This window comes from Artibeus jamaicensis, unplaced genomic scaffold (assembly GCF_021234435.1).
Source record: "Artibeus jamaicensis isolate MK-2021 breed Jamaican fruit bat unplaced genomic scaffold, CSHL_Jam_final contig_594, whole genome shotgun sequence".
NCBI lineage: Eukaryota > Metazoa > Chordata > Mammalia > Chiroptera > Phyllostomidae > Artibeus > Artibeus jamaicensis.
This window is the reverse complement of record NW_026521898.1, coordinates 1,386,422-1,403,109: the sequence shown is the minus strand read 5'-3', so window position 1 is coordinate 1,403,109 and position 16,688 is coordinate 1,386,422. Positions and strand designations below refer to the sequence as shown.

Genomic DNA, 16,688 nt, shown 5'->3' with positions numbered 1-16,688 from the left:
ATAAAAATGATCATATTAATAGATTCAGAGAATCATTTCACAAGACATAATATTTATTTACAATTGAAACACTCAATAAAATAAGTATAGAAGAAAAGTACCTCAACATAATAAAGACCATATATGATAAAGGGCAGAACTGTGAGAAAATTAATTTCTGGTATCTGGGCCACCTAGACTGTGGTATTTTGTCACAGCAGTCTGGGCAGACTAACATAGACACCCTACTGGAATTTTCACTAATATATTTAGGACAACACTAAAGGGGGGTTGAGGTTCTGTAGTGATGCAGGCAGGAGCTTCACACAGGAGTAATTTGAGAGTTAACACTAATTTGATTTCATTGGAGACCACAGTCTGGTTAAACACAGAGAAACAAAAGAATATAATATACTATATAGTAATGTGTGGCATAAAAACATTTTAGTCAGTGAAGACCATATATACAAAAGTGGTCCCATAAGATTACAATGGATTATAAGCAAAAGTGTATTTGTGATGTTGAAAAAAGACTGGATTTATTTGTTGCTAGCTCTGGGTGGTTTGAACAAATGAGGAAGCTCAGCATGCTGGATACCTGCCATCCCTTACCCAGGCTGGTGCTAGGAGTTGTCAAGAAGGAGCAAGAGGGGCAAGTTGTGGGGGAGAGGAACTTGGGAGCCTGGGATCTTGGGAGCCCAGGAGTCCATGCCCACTGCTACATACAGGCACACACACACACACACACATGCACACATGTGCACACAAACTCCCTTCCCTCTACTCTTCTTTATCTCTCTTCCCTTCTCTCTCTCTCTTCCTCTCTCTCTCCTTTTATTATTTCTTTCATAAGGTTTATTTCTTTGAATCTTTTTAAGCTCTGCTTTTCCTTTCTATCCCTTTCTCTTTCTTCCCTCTCTCCCTTCCTTCATCTCTCCTCCTAAAGTCCATTCTTCCTCTGAGGGCACCTTCCTCCACAGCCTTCCTCCTGCCTCAGCAACACACATGTGCTTGCACACACACACTTTATTTTTATACTGTACTTTTATTGTATCTTTTCTATGTTTAGATACACAAATACCACTGTGTTACAATTGCCTACAGTATTCAGGACTCAGTACAGTAACATTCTATACAGGCTTGTTGCCTAGGAGCAATAAGCTATAGCACAGAACCTAGGTGTAGAGTAAGCTATAACATCTAGCTGTGTATAAGTGCATTGTACAATGTTCACACAATCACAAAATCACCTAATGATGCATTTCTCAGAATGTGAAGTGACACATGACTGTAATCAAAATTATAAAAAAATAAGATAAGACTTAAATCTAGGCCTTTGCACTCAAAATTCTGTGCACTTCTTAATTTGCATTTGGTCTGGAAGGGCAGCCTGAATTTTTACATTGATATTATGAGGATAAACATTTTAAAATTATTTTTCTCAATTAAAAAAAATCTGAAATAGTTCAAGTCAATAAAAAAATTAAAGAAAAATGTAATAAACACTCATATTACTTCACCCTGATTATCTAATTGCTAAAAATGTGTGTGGGAGAGTTTATATCTGTTATATAGATATTTTTATATACAGTTTATAGGTTATATGTATGTATAAATGTATACATATATAGTTTTATATTGTTTTGTTGTTGCTGAACCATTGGAAAATATATCATAGACTTTGCAATATTAGCATACATTTCCCATGTAATAACAGCACCAATTTCACACCCAAGAAAATTAGCAATAACTTAGCAAATAATTTATTTGATACTCCATAAATAAATTTGTCCAATTGTTTGAAAATATCTAGTAGTGCTTTTCTTTTCTGAATTCAGACTCCGATCAAGTTTCATACATTGAATTTAGTTGTTAATCTCTTTTTTCTCTTTTCCTCAGGAACAGCTTAGTCTTCTTCCCTACCTTTTCTATTCCACATATAAGTGAGATAATATAATATTTGTCTTTTTGTATAACTGATTTCACTTAGCATAATGTTCTCAAATTTCACCCATGTTGGTACAAATGTCAGAATTTCTCATTTTTATGGTTGAATCATATTCCATTGCATATATGTATATATTATATCTTCTTTATTTTTCTATTGATAAACACAGATTGCTTTCATGTCTTGGCTAATGTAATTATGCTACTATTAACAGTGAGATGTGGATATTTCTTTGATATAGTGATTTTATTAGCTTCAGATATAGTTCCTAAAGTGTAATTGTTGGCTCATAAGGTAGTTCTATTTTTAATTATTTTAGAAACGTCCCTACTCTTTTGCATAGCTGCTGTACCAACTTACATTCCCACCAACACTAAATGAGGATTAGCTTTTCTTTTTCTTTCTCTTTCTTTTTATTTTTTAAATATATTTTATTAATTATGCTATTATAGTTGTTCTATTCCCCCTTCACTCCCCTCCACCCTGCATACCCCCCACCATTCCTCCCCTTTAGTTTATGACCACGTGTCTCAAATTCTTTAGATTCTATATTTCCCATACTATTCTTGCCCTCCCCCCCCGCCTATTTTCTACCTACCATCTATGCTACTTATTTTCTGTACCTTCTCCCCTCTTCTCCTTCTCCCACTCCCTGTTGCTGACCCTCCATGTGATCTTCATTTCTATGGTTCTGCTCCTGATCTAGCTGTCCTCTTAGTTTGCTTTTGTTTTAGGTGTGGTTGTTGATAACTGTGAGTTTGCTGTCCTTTCACTGTTCATATTTTTATCTTCTTTTTCTTAGATAAGTCCCTTTAAATTTCATACAATAAGGGCTTGGTGATGATGAACTCCTTGAATTTGATCTTATTTGAGAAGCACTTTATCTGCCCTTTCATTCTAAATGAAAGCTTTGCTGGATAGATCAATCTTGGATATAGGTCTTTGGATTTCATGACTTGGAATACTTCTTTCCAGCCCCTTCTTGCCTGTAAGGTCTCTTTTGAGAAATCAGCTGACAGTCTGATGGGCACTCCTTAGTGGGTGACTGTCGCCTTCTCTCTTCCTGCTTCTAGGATTCTCTCCTTCATTTTAATCTTGGCTAATATAATGATGATGTGCCTTGGTGTGTTCCTTCTTGGGTCCAACTTCTTTGGGACTCTCTGAGCTTCCTGGATTTCCTGGAAGTCTATTTCCTTTGCCAGATTGGGGAAATTCTCCTTTATTATTTGTTCAAATAAGTTTTCCACTCATGGCTGTTCCTCTTCCCCTTTCTGGTACCCTTATAATTTGGATGTTGGAACGTTTAAAGATGTCCTGGAGGTTCCTAAGCCTCTCCTCATTTTTTTGAATTCTTGTTTCTTCAGTCTTTTCTGTTTGGTCATTTTTTTCCTCCTTCTGGTCTACTCCTTTGATTTGAGTTCCAGTTTCCTTTCCATTACTATTGGTTTCCTGTGCATTTCTCTTCATTTCAATTAGTTTCGCCTTCATATGTTCCTCTAATTTTTGGCTAAAATCAAGCAGTTCTGTGAGCATCCTGATCACCAGTGTTTTGAACTGTGCCTCTGATAGGTTGGCAATTTCTTGCCAACTAAGGCTTGCTTAAATTTATTAGCTCTGGGGCTCTGAGTTGTTCTTGAGCCATGTTTTGATCTGTTCATGCCTGTTACGTATGAGGAGCGGAGCCTTAGTTGTTCACCAGGGTGGGGCCACCCAGTTGCTGGTTTGTGACCCTGTATGTGGAGGCAGGGTCAGAGAGGGACAATGGCGGTTCCTTCTGCTGCTTCCTGCCACTGGGGCCTTGGTCGTCCATCTCACTGCTAGCTCCTTCACTGGTTTATCGGTTTGGCTGAAGGGTTCATTGTTGTCAGACTTCCATGTAGTTCAATTTTCTGTGGTTTGGCTGCGTTTTTGTTGCTAAAACTTTGTTGTTTTTTAATTTGGTTGTGCGAGAAGGTGCAGTGCTTCCACCTATGCCTCCATCCTGGTGGAAGTCTCCAGGATTCCCTTTTCTTTACATATGTGCCAGCATTTGTTAGCTCTTGTCTTTTTTATGACAGCTATTCTAACATGCATGATGTGATATTTCATTGTGGTTTTCATTTGCATTTCCCTAATGACTAGTGATGTTGAGCAACTTTTCATATATTGTTGGCTATCTGTATATATTCTTTGGAAAATACCTAGTCAGGTGCTTTGCTAATTTTTAACTTGATTATTTGGAGGTATTTTGCTATTAAGTTGTATGAATTCCTGGATATTTTGTAGATTAACCCCTTATTAGTATCTGATTTGTAAACTTTTTTTTATTTTTTGCCCTACAGGAGTTTTCAGTTTGATGTAGTCACACTTACTTATTTTTTATTTTATTACTTGTGCTTCAGGGTTCCAAAAAGCAATTGCCAAGACTCATGTCACTATATTCTTTTTCCCTATATTATCTTTCAGCATTTTTATGGTTTAGATCTTACATTTTAATCTTTAATTTATTTCAAGTTTATTTTTGTAAGTGGTGTAATATAGGAATATCCTTTCATTCTTTTGCGTGTAAATATCCAATTTTCCCAGTACCATTTATTGAAGAGACTGTCTTTTCTCCATTGAGTATTCTTGGGTCCCTTATGAAATATTAGTTGACTGTATATGCTTGGGCTCATTTATGGGGTCTCAATTCTGTTCCACTGGTATATGTGTGTATATTAATACCAGTATTATACTGTTTTGATTACTATAACTTTCTAATGTATTAACATCTTGGAATCAGGGAGTGCAGTGCATCTCATTTTGTTTTTCTTTCTCAGAAATGCTTTGGCTGTTTGAGGTCTTTTGAAGTTTCATATAGATTTTAATATTATTTTCTTTTATTTCTATAAAAATTTCTTTGAAATTTTTACAGGGACTACATTGATCTATAGATGGCTATTGGTGGTATTGACATTAAAACAATATGAATTTTCTAGTCCATGAACATGAGATACCTTTCTATTCATTGTGTCTTCTCTGATTTTTTTATCAATGTCTTGTAGTGCTCACAATAGAGATATTTCACATTCTTGGTTAAATTTATTCATAAGTATTTTATTATTTTTGATAAAATTGTAAGTGGGGTTGATTTCCCAATATTTTTCAGATAATTCATTGCTAGTGTATAGAAATACTACTGATTTTGATGTTAATTTTGTATACTCCAACTTTACTGAACTCATTGATTAAATCTAACAGTTTGAAGGTAAGTTTTTAGTATTTCTCATATTAAAAATCATGTCATCTGCAAAGTAGGTAAAATTTTTCTTCTTTTTTTCTAATTATTATACCTTTTCTTTCTTTTCAATGTCTGATTGCTCTAGGTAGGACTTCCAATACTATGCTGAATAAGCATGGTGAGGTTGGGTGCACTTGTTTTGCTCCTGAACTTAGAGAAAATGTTTTCAATATTTTACCATTGAATATGATGTTCCTTGTGGGCTTATTACATGAGGTCTCTCCAGACAAAATTCAGGCATTATTAATATAATGAGAATGGTTTTTGTGACATCAGTGTAAACTGGGTGCCAAAGGTAGTGGACTGAAATGTTCATGCATGAACAGTGATGACTCCATTGTACTGGTCAGTGGGGGCAGTAGATTCTACTGAGTGAGCATATGTACTGTGTGGCTGTTGCATTCAAAATGACTGAGTGATAGTTAAACCATACACAAAAATAAACTTAAGGTGGATGAAAGACTTAAATATAAGTCATGACACCATAGAAGTCTTAGAAGAAAACATCAGCAGGAAAATCTCAGATATTCCTTCCACACAGCAATATTTTCACCAATATGTCCCCTAGAGTAAGGGACATAAGGGAAAGAATAAACAAATGGGACCTCATCAAGTTAAAAAGCTTCTGCATGGCTGAATGAAATAGCATTAAAATGAAAAGAGAACCAACTATATGGGAAAACATATTTGCCAATGATGCCTCAGACAAGGGTTTGATCTCCAAAACATATAAACACCGCACATGATTCCACCCCAGGATGACAAAAAAAAAACAATTAAAAATGGGCAAAAGTCTTGAACAGACACTTTTCCAAGGAGGACATACAGAGAGACCAGAGATATATGAAAATATGCTGAGCTTCACTAGCCATCAGAGAGATGCAAATTAAAACCACAATGTGATACCACTTGACCCCGGTGAGAATGGGCATCATAAACAAATCAACAAACAACAAGTGCTGGGGAGGATCTGGAGAAAACGGAACCCTATTGCACTGTTGGTGGAAATGCAGACTAGTGTATCCACTGTAGAAAACAGTATGGGAATTCCTCAAAACTAAAAATGGATTTGCCTTTGTAGCTGGCAATTCCACTGCTGGGATTATATCCTAAGGACCCTGAAACACCAAACCTAAAGAACCTATACACCCTAATTTCATAGCGGCTCAATTCATAGTAGCCAGGTGCTAGAAGCAACCTAAGTGCCCATCAGTAAATAAATAGATAAAAAACTATGGTACATTTACACAATGGAGTACTATGCAGGAGAAAGAAGAGGAGCTCCTATTCTTTGTGACAGCATGGATGAAACTGGAGAGCACTGTGCTAAGTGAAATAAGCCAAGTGGTGAGGGAAAAATGCCATATGATCTCACCTTTAGCTGGAACCTAATCAACAAAACAAACAAGCAAGCAAAATATAACAAGAGACATTGAAATTAAGAACAATCTGACAGTAACCAGAGGGGAGGTGAGAGAGGATTATGGGAGGAAAAGGGGAATGGGTTGCCAGGAACATGTGTAAAGGACACATGGACAAAACCAAGGGGGGTGGAAGCAGGAGAGGGATGTCTGAGGTGGGCAGAGTGGTAAGGGGTAAATGCGGACAACTGTACCTGAACAACAATAAAATATTTTTTAAATGACCAAGTGAGTAGAGCAATGGAGCTGCATTAAATTTTACATTAAGTTTGAACTTTCCTCTGTGAAACTACTCAGATGATTCAGATGACTTTCAAGAACAATGAAATGAATGCAATGCAAATAAAGTGTGGCACAGATGTGTCAAAGATGGTCAAGAATCTTTTGAAAGTGATTCCATATTCTGGAAGGCCTGCAACTAGCAGAACACCTGAGAATGTTGAATGTGTATGGGCTGCAATTTACAAATATTGGAGACTGACAGTGCAAGAACTAGAAGCTAATCTGGGGTTCCCAAAACCACTGTGTCTGAGATTTTGATGCAGAATCTTGGACTAAAACATGTCGCGGCAAAAATTGTTCTGCAGCATTTGCTACCAGAGCAAAAGGAACATTGTGCTGCAGTTGCTAATGAGGTTGAGGTATATTCCTTTTACACCTAATTTGCTGAGAATTCTTATCATAAACAAATGTTGAATTCTGTCAAGTGTTTTTTATGTCTATTGAGACAATCGTGTTTTTCTTTCATTCTATCAATGTGGTATATTACATTGATTGATTTGTGTATGTTGCACCATCTTTGCATCCCAGGGATAAATCCCACTTGATTATGGGTAATGAATCATGCTTTTTTCCCCCACTGTTCAAGGCTTATTTGGTGTTTTAGTTGGTATGACACTTGGAATTTTTAATGCATTATTTATATGTAGATTTTTCTTTTTAAATTATATGGCAATGTACACTAATCTGATACATATAATACACAAAATAAGATTCTTTAGAACAATTATGCATAAGACATGCAATATTGAGTTTATACATTGGATCCCAGGATGTGATTGCCTGAAGAAAAAAGTTGGACTAGGCATATTAGGTAAAGAAACCACAAGTTATATAACATGCAATGAACACACATCTAGTTTGAATGGCAACTGTTATATGTGCAACATTGCCAATGGTGCCTTTGAGGAGTTGGACTATTTATTTCACACTAAACACCTTAGGACTACACAAAATAAGTACCCACTAGCATCAGGATACAAATGCATGGTTTTATGAACCATTACCATTTCTATCTTTAAAGGAAATTTGTGTTTTAGTCACAGATTAGATAAAAAGAATAATATGTACAACCTCCTATAGCATCAACAGTGAGGTAGTAAGACATGAGAAGACTAAAACTGCAGTTTCTTCTGGATCCCCCAAAGTGTATCTTCACTCTTCTTCAAACAGGCCTCTTTCTAAGGTGTCAGAGTCATTTTCACAACATCTGAGATTCCATCCTGTCACAAGATGCAAGGAACACTAGGGAAGATGTCTTCTTTTACTCCATAGAGACCCTTAATCATGGTGGAATTTGGATGCAACCACCTAAGATTCTTCATTATACTTTCTGCTAATTCTGCCACAGGTGGCACAATGGCCCAGGATGTGTAGCCTCTCAGTTTGTTTACCTTATAAGGTGACCTGTTCGTGAACTTCTTTTCACTGTTTCTTACCAGCATCAGTGCCTAAGCCAGGGTGCAGATTCTTCACGGAGACACTGGCAAGATTCACTCCACTCCCTACAGGCACACTAGAGTTTAGATGTTCCCCAAGGATCCACACATGAAAGCTTCATGGGTGAATTTCCAGCCTTTCCCTGATTAGGTAATGGAGCTGGGCTGAATCCAGATTGCATCCACTTTCAATAACATGGTTTTGGGGGAAACCACTTATCTTCCAAGCCATATACATCAAGACATCCACTGGGTTGGAAACAATAAACAATTTGCAATCGGGACTGTATTTTACAACATTAGGAATGATGAATTTAAATATGTTCGTATTATGCTGGACCAGATTAAGAAGGGTTTCTTCCTCTTGTTGATGTGCCCCCATTGTGATAATAATCAGCTTGGAATTTGCAGTCACAATATAGTCATTGCCAGAGACAATTTTCGGTGTTTTAAGGAAAAGGTTGTCATGTTGGAGATCCATCATCTCTCCCTTTAACTTGTCTTGAATGATGATAGTGATGTGACATGACATGAATTTGCAAGAACAAATTCATCTCCCAAGACCTTCATCAAGATACTGATGGCACAGGTCATTCTAATACCACCAATCCCAATAACTCTAATCTTATTCTGTGGCTTTGTTCTTCCTTATGGAAATTCACAATCAGGTGATTCATGAGAGTTGCAATACTGGACTTATAACCAAAGGAAATTAAGAGTGCATGGTGGGTGAGTGTTGAGGCATGCAGCATTGGATCTGGACTTGGTGGTAGTTGTTCTCTTACTTAATGATTCTTTTAATGAGCTGCTGAAATTGGTTGCTAGTATTCTATTGAGAATTTTTGCATCTATACTCATCAGAGATATTGTCTTATAGTTTTTTTCTGGCTAGTGTCATTTTCTAACTTTGGTTATCAGGGCAATGCTGGCTTCATAAAATTAGTTTGGGAGTGTTCCCTTCTCTTCACATTTTTTGAAAGACTTTGAGAAAGACTGACGTTAATTCTGTTTTTAATGTTTGGCAAAATTCACCAGTGAAGTCATCCTCCATGGTTTTCAAGTTGTCTTGTTGAATATCTAGATTTGTCTTCTTGTTTCCTTATGAATAATCAAAAGGTAATATTTTCTGAACTATATTATGGGTTTCCTCCTACTTTTGCACTTTCAGAATCAATCTGTCACAAGAAGAATCACGACTTTTGTAGAGAGAATTAAGAAAGAGTTAATATTCAATTTGTGACATCCAAATTTTTTTTCAGTTGAGAGCAAATCATAAGCTGGAAATCAGATCTGTAAGGACAGAGAGGAATTTCTAACCCCTTTACCTATTCTTTTAATACATTATTGAAAAAAAAACTAAAAGACTCAGATCACAGAGTTTTTCAAAGGGATTAGGAGGAAGCCCATCCTGGAAGACACTCAGTTACCTAAAAATGCTGTTGAATTGAAATAAACTGGACAAAAGTTTAATTTTTTTCTCTGGCATCTATGAGATGGGGGCTTATAATGAAGATTAAAGCAGCTGTAAAAAAATGAAGAATATTTTTTCTACCTAAAAACAGAATGAATTTTTATCCCATTGATATACATTTATATATAATATATCCATATATAAATAATATACACATGTATAAGTGTGTATGCAAGGTCTGTCTGGAAAAATACAGCCACTGTTAATGTAATGAGAATGGCAACATCAATGTAAATTGGCTGCAAAGGAGAGTGGACCGGAATGCACATGGGTAAACAAGACTCCGCTGTACTAGTCAGTGGGGATGGTAGATGCCATTGATTGAGCATGTGTACTGTGTGGCCATTGCATTAAAAAATTACTGAGTAGAGTAGACCATCATTGAATCTGCATCAAAGTTTGCATTAAGCATGAACATTTCTACAAGGAAACTACTCAGATGATTCAGAAGGTTTCTGAGGACAATGCAATGTGTGCAAATAAAGTGGCCACAAATGTTTTCACATTGTGATGCAGGTCTTGGCCTGAAACATGTGGCAAAATTTATTCTGCAACTTCTGCTACCACAGCAAAAAGAACATGGTGCTGCAGTTGCTAATAATGTTAGGAGAACTGTGTGAGGTCCCAAGGTGCCTACTCTGACAGGGACTGAGGTGTCATTGTCCCATGTACAATGCTTTTTATATTATGAATCTTCTTCAATACTTCAATAAATATCCTATTTTTCATATTGCATGGCTCAATACTTTCTGGACATACTACACACACACACACACACACACACACACACACACCTGGCGGGAAAAATGTGAAAAAATAGCCAAAAACTATCCTCCCTGTTCCCAACTTCCAGTTTCTAAGCTCCTCATTCAGCCTCTTGTTTTCCATCCAAGAGTGCCCCATACCTTTATCCTGTCCCAGAACTAGGTCTGACCTCTATAAATAGTATCCCAGACTTTTTTCTTACTACATCTCTGCTCCAATGGTTCAGATCAGCCTAAATTCCTTCAGTGTCCCAAGGCATCCATGTCACAGAAGAAAGTGAGAGAGAAACCTGGTTACTAACTCTCATGACATAAAATGGGCAAGGGTTGTTCACAGTATAAAAGAAAATGCCTAGAGTTATAACCCCCAAAAGAAGTTTTTAGCATAAGAATTTCAGAAGTCATGGCTTTTAGTTGAGTCCCCAACTAACTAGTTCCCAGTGTTTTCCAATCATACCTATAGATTGCTAGGGCAGTCAGTGCCCACATAGGAAGCAAATTCAAAGAGTTTAACTGGAGAGCTTTTAATGAAGAGATTATTTACAGAGGTGGGCATTTTAAAGGGGTAGTCAGATATTCCAGAAGCCATAATGGGAAATCATTACTACTCCTACCCGAAAAGTAAGGCAGAGTGGGCACAGTCACTGCAGACCCAGAACAAAGGGATTGTTTCCATGGGGACACAGTCACCGCAGACCCAGGACAGAGATTTTTGTCATAGAGGACATATTCACTGAAGATCCATAATTCCCATGGAGAACACAATTACTGCAGAGCAGGTAGAAGAACTTCCAACGTCTTTATACCTCACTCCCTGATATCCCCACTGATGTTGTCCATGGTTCAAACATAACTGAACAGGCTGAAAGTGTGGAAAGTGAACCTGGGCTCTGCAGCCAAGAGAAAACAGACAGCACAGATACCATATGCCCTTGGGGCTCAGTAGACCATCACAGACAGTGTCTTGTTTCTTCAGAGATTATATCACTGACAGTAGAATTTCCAGAGTTCATGCTTATTTCATGTTCATGAGGACTGACAGGAGTCACCCCCTTGCCAAGGTAAAACTGGGAAGCTGAAATGTGTTATATAGAACTGATATATTATTAAGTCATCAAAATCACCTAAAGCATTTCCAAAATTAATACAAAATTTAAAAACCAGGGAAGCATTTTCTATGAGGGAAATATTTGGACACCACTGAAAATCAGTGTTTGCATTATATGTTCACAAATGTCAAAATGCACTCTAGGATACATTCCATTATCTATAAAACAGAATTGTGGTATTTTCTGCAGACATCACAGCCATCCAGAAAACCAAAATGATGTTTGTAAAGGTAATTAATTGTTAAACTGGAAAGAATTTGCCAAATACACATGTTTATATTATATTTATACATTATTATAATATAAAGTTGCATAATATTCTAATGTAATACACATTAATAAATGTACATTTATTTTCTATATTTTTATTATAGATCCTGAAGACATTCTTCTTTTACTAAACAAGTATTTATTAAGTACCTGCCTTGGGCCAGTGCTCTAGAATACATAAACATGTATTCTAGAACATAGAACACCTCAGTCTTCAAAGAATTTATGCTCTAGTAAGTACAAGGGTCAATAAACTGGTTCACAGGCCCAATCCAGCCTTCTGCCTGTTTATTTACAGCCTGTGAACTGAGTCATTTTACAGTTTTAAGTGGTTTTTAAAAATCAAAAAAGAATGATATGTCATATAAAAGTATTATGAAGTGTAAATTTTAATGTCCATAAGTAAGTTTTATTGGAATGCAGCCATACCATTTGTGTACATGTTGACTAGGCTGTTTTGCACCCTAACCACAGAGTTAAACTGTTGAAACAGAGACCATGAATCCCACAAAATCTAAAGTTGTCATTATCTAGCCTGACAAAGAAAAAATGTCACTGAGCCCTGGTCTAGCAGAAGAAAACAGAACTATAAACAAATGGCTGCAGCAACTTCAAGTTAAGTATATATAAAAAAAAGTCAGGGCAAAAAGTAGAAAAAGGTTATTTCTACCGGTAGGGAAGTGCAGAGAGAGTAGATCCTGGGGCATTTACAGAGGAAGTGGGTTTGACCATGTTAAGAGCAAATTGGTAGTATCCATACAATACTGATGAATTTACACATTAGCAAACTCTCCCAAAAACCATTTTCCAATGCTGATGGATATATACAGGTTCCACCAAATGTTAATCCTTTTCCTTGGTGACCAATGTTAAGCACTGGCTAAACTGCCAGATTGAAACATGGCTGGGCATTTTGCACATGCTATATCTGGCCATGGAGTAATCACTAACTCGCTCAGAAATTGGAGCTGTGCCAACCTATAGCCTTACTGCCACTGGGTTTCCATCAACTACACTAACTAGCCATGGAGAGATATGGGGAATTTGGGGCTGGAAATGATTTAAAGATGAATAATAATAAAAGAATTGGGTTGAAAGCCAGGCACTGGAGTGGAGGATTAACTTGAAAAAGCACAGCACTAACTGAAGAATGGAGACAAGAAGCTGAATTAAACAATGAAAGGCAATCAAAAACACTAAGTCCTGATAAACAGCATGCTCCAGAGAGAAAGTTGCAAGGGGGTGTCTTAGAAAGATAACACAGTAGAATACATAGCCTTGTATGGCAGGCCAGTACAGGAAATCTGATTCCTCTACCCAAATTCCAATAATGAAATGAAATGTTGCTTCCTGACAGGAGCTAGAAAGCCATGCCACTAACTTATCTGAAATGAACTAATCATTCTGATGAACAAGTTGGTTTCTGAGAGGGTTTGATGCTGGTTGAGTCTCCCTTACATGTGTCTCTGGTTCACTGTGCACAATGGTGACTGATGCTTGTTAGAGGTGGGTATCTCTGCTGGAATCTGAAAAGAAGGCCCAAAAAACAACCAAAGGAAAGTGAAGTCTTGATGTGCAGAGAGTATTCTCAGTAACTTGAAAGGGGTGTGAGTAACAGTGCCCCTTATCTCTCACAGGTTCAATCAGAAGAGACCTAAATGTTTGGAAGACTCCCATCTTCCTCTTGAGCTCTGCAGGGCCAACCACATGCACCCAGCTGTCCCACTGCTTGGCTACCTGCAGTGAACTAAGTTTCTGGTATTGCAGATTGTGGGGGCAACTTTGCCAGCAAGCCCCCCTGTCTGCCACAGATGAAAGTAACACTACCAAGACATGATCTGCTTGGGGAGGAGAGGTGGCCAATTTCTCAGAGGAAAAAGGCCCAGAGCCCCTTCTTCAATGGCTTTTATTCGGTTATAATACACAGGAATATATGTGGTAAGGATCAAACAGTAGATTACATTTCAAAGAAATCTGAGGGCTTTGTCTGAGTGAGTGTCTGTCAGGAAAGGGGGCTGCAGAAACTTGGGGGGACATACTCATTTCCTGCTCGGACCCTTATCATATGAATGGAAGCACTCTTAGCAAAGCTGGCTTCACAGGACTTTATGAATTCTTTCTTATGCCCGATCAGCCCGGTTCCCCCTCTGGCCGGCAAGAGGCTGCACCACCTCTCCTGTCACAGGTTTTCAGGTTTAAGTGGATTAGAGCCAGGAAGCCCTCCTCCCAGATGGAAATAGGGACTTGGGCTATGTCAGAATAGCTGGGCGGCAAAGGTTGATCACTCCCTCTTTGTTGCAGCCCCCCAAGTCCTTCCATTATGGCCTTTCAAGTGATCTTGTCTGGCTTAGGTTGCCCCTCTGAGGAGTCTTGCCCATCATCTACTATCCTATCATGCACTGGGGAAGGGGAGTAAGCAGAGGCAGCATTTGCTACCAGAGACAAGCTTTCTCTCCTTGTGGCTTGCATTCCGAAGGTCGCTCACTCATCCTTAGCCATGGGAGGCAGTTACAATTCCTGAAACCAGGCAGAGCGGTTCCCAACAGCAGATGGCCTGCATTAAAGTAGCCTAATCACTGACCCTAATTCCACCACCACCACCCCTCACACACTGATTGCACAGAGTCTCTAGTCCAGTTTTTCAACTCCCATCATAGCAAAACACTAAAGGAATCATTGCACAGATCTGTTTTGCTTTCTGGAAGATGTGTTCATTCTCATTTTCATAAGTGTGTGCTAGGCTCTTTGAGAACCATGGCACTTTTCTAGGGATTATTAAAAAAACCTTCCCTGTATGTTTCTTGCCTAAAAGGAGACAGTTACCTAGTAGCAGTGATAACTCTTCTGTGGTATTTTACAGATTTAAAATGCTTATGTCTTATATAACCTCACGAAGTTGCTGTGGGTGGATCATTTCTCTCCCACTTTACAGAAAAAACAACAGAGACATGAAGAGACAAAGCTTTATCTGAAAAGTGCTGTAGATCTTTAGAAGCCAAGTCCTCAGTATGCTGTTAGCCCAGGCTGCCTAAAGATACACTGCATTGGAAATCACTTAACCCAAAACCTCCCAACAAAGCAAATATTAGAAGTATTTGCTTAAGCCTATTACCAAAGAGGCTTTAAAGGGTACATTCTAGATAGAAAGTGAATAAATCAAATATAATGCTTCTCATTTTGAAAGAGTGTGTGTGTGTATGTGTGTCTGCATATGAGAGTTATATGTGAGATGTATGTGGATTTCTCTGTAGGGCACATTTATGTGTTTTAAATGCCTGTGCCTATATAAATGAACAAGAGCACAAATTCACCTACTCCCCTGCAAATGGGACCAGTGGAAAGGAAAACACAAATTGCACAAACAATATAATGCAGTGTTGCCCCAGGAATTCAGAGAAGGTAGATCAGGGAGAACTTTTCAGGAAGAAGAATCTTGAGTCACAGGGATGAGACCCTTCCAAGTGGTGCATGGCTTGACTTCTCTATTCATCCATGGCAGAAGGCTAGCCTCTCATCTCATTTCCAATTTTTCATGCTTGTTTACTTCCAACATCAGGAATTTTTGAGAAGCTAAAGAAATGGATATTTGTAAATGTAGAACTAAGTGAGGGCACTGTAGGTTATAGAATGAGTTTTATTTACAATTTTCCTGTGAAAGTTTTAATTCTATTGACATTCCTTACATTACTCTTCAGAGAATTTTTATTCATGAAAAACAGCACACTGTTCATCTCTGAAACATTAGTTTTGTGATTCTGAGGGTATTATGAAAATTATAAATAATAAAAAACTTTGGGCCAACTTTTTATTTGACTCTCCAAGAATTATATAGGATGGGAATCTGACCCTTTGAGAGTTGAAAATAGTTTCTAAAAATGGGTAAGATAATGTATTAGAGCCAAAGTGCATTAAATCATATTGGTAGGGCAATTATCTCTCAGCAAAGATCCTTGCAGTTGAAGTTCAAGCTGGAGGTCAAGAGGATGGTTGGGGAAAACAGGGTCCCCCTTGTTAAAATAAAGCAATTAGTGTAATATATACTGTAAGGAGAGGAGAGAAGGGGAGAGAAATTCCCCTTTGTCAAATGTTGAGCATTTAGAGTACCGCTTAGAGCAAAAGGCTTTCTTCATGAAAAAAAATTGGCCATATACCACGTCTAAATGCAAACATGTGTGTTCTTTATTTCTTTAATTCACTTAAACTTGTTAACTGAGAATATTTTTATGTGCATTCTCAGTTATTCCATTTCTCCCTTGAACGAAAATAGGTCAGAGGTCAAGAATGGTGCCCATGGTTGCAAGTACATTTAATACCATAGAATATTTATGTATAACACAGTTCTTTTTAATATGGTTAAGCACCCCCACCTCAAATAGCTAAACAAACTTTAATTTACAATTCATGGTTTGAAGCATTCAAAGGGCCATAATATTTTGTTGCGGCTAATTTATATCTCTTAGAGAGAAATTACATTTAAAATGAACCATTACAAGTTTCAAAACCCACATTGCTCTTTGTGAAGTAAATATCTTTATTTCTAGACATTTATATTTTTTGCCATAGAAAGGAACAGTACTGCTTTATCAGTTTTAAAGGTCTTGCTCTCCATAGAAATTTTTAAGAAACAGCCTTGAAAACAGATTATTTTTTCAAATTTTATTTACTTATCTTTAGAGGGGAAGGGATCGAGAGAGGGAGAGAAATGTCAATGTATGGTTACCTCTCATGTGTCCCTTGCTGGGAACTGGC

The 16,688-nt window shown here is 37.6% G+C and overlaps 1 pseudogene; it reads right to left on the bottom strand.

Moving 5' to 3' along the window:
* Positions 1-8,001: 8,001 nt before the first annotated feature.
* On the bottom strand, positions 8,002-9,008 carry LOC119036738 (L-lactate dehydrogenase A chain-like; annotated as a pseudogene).
* Between the last annotated feature and the right edge of the window lie 7,680 nt (positions 9,009-16,688).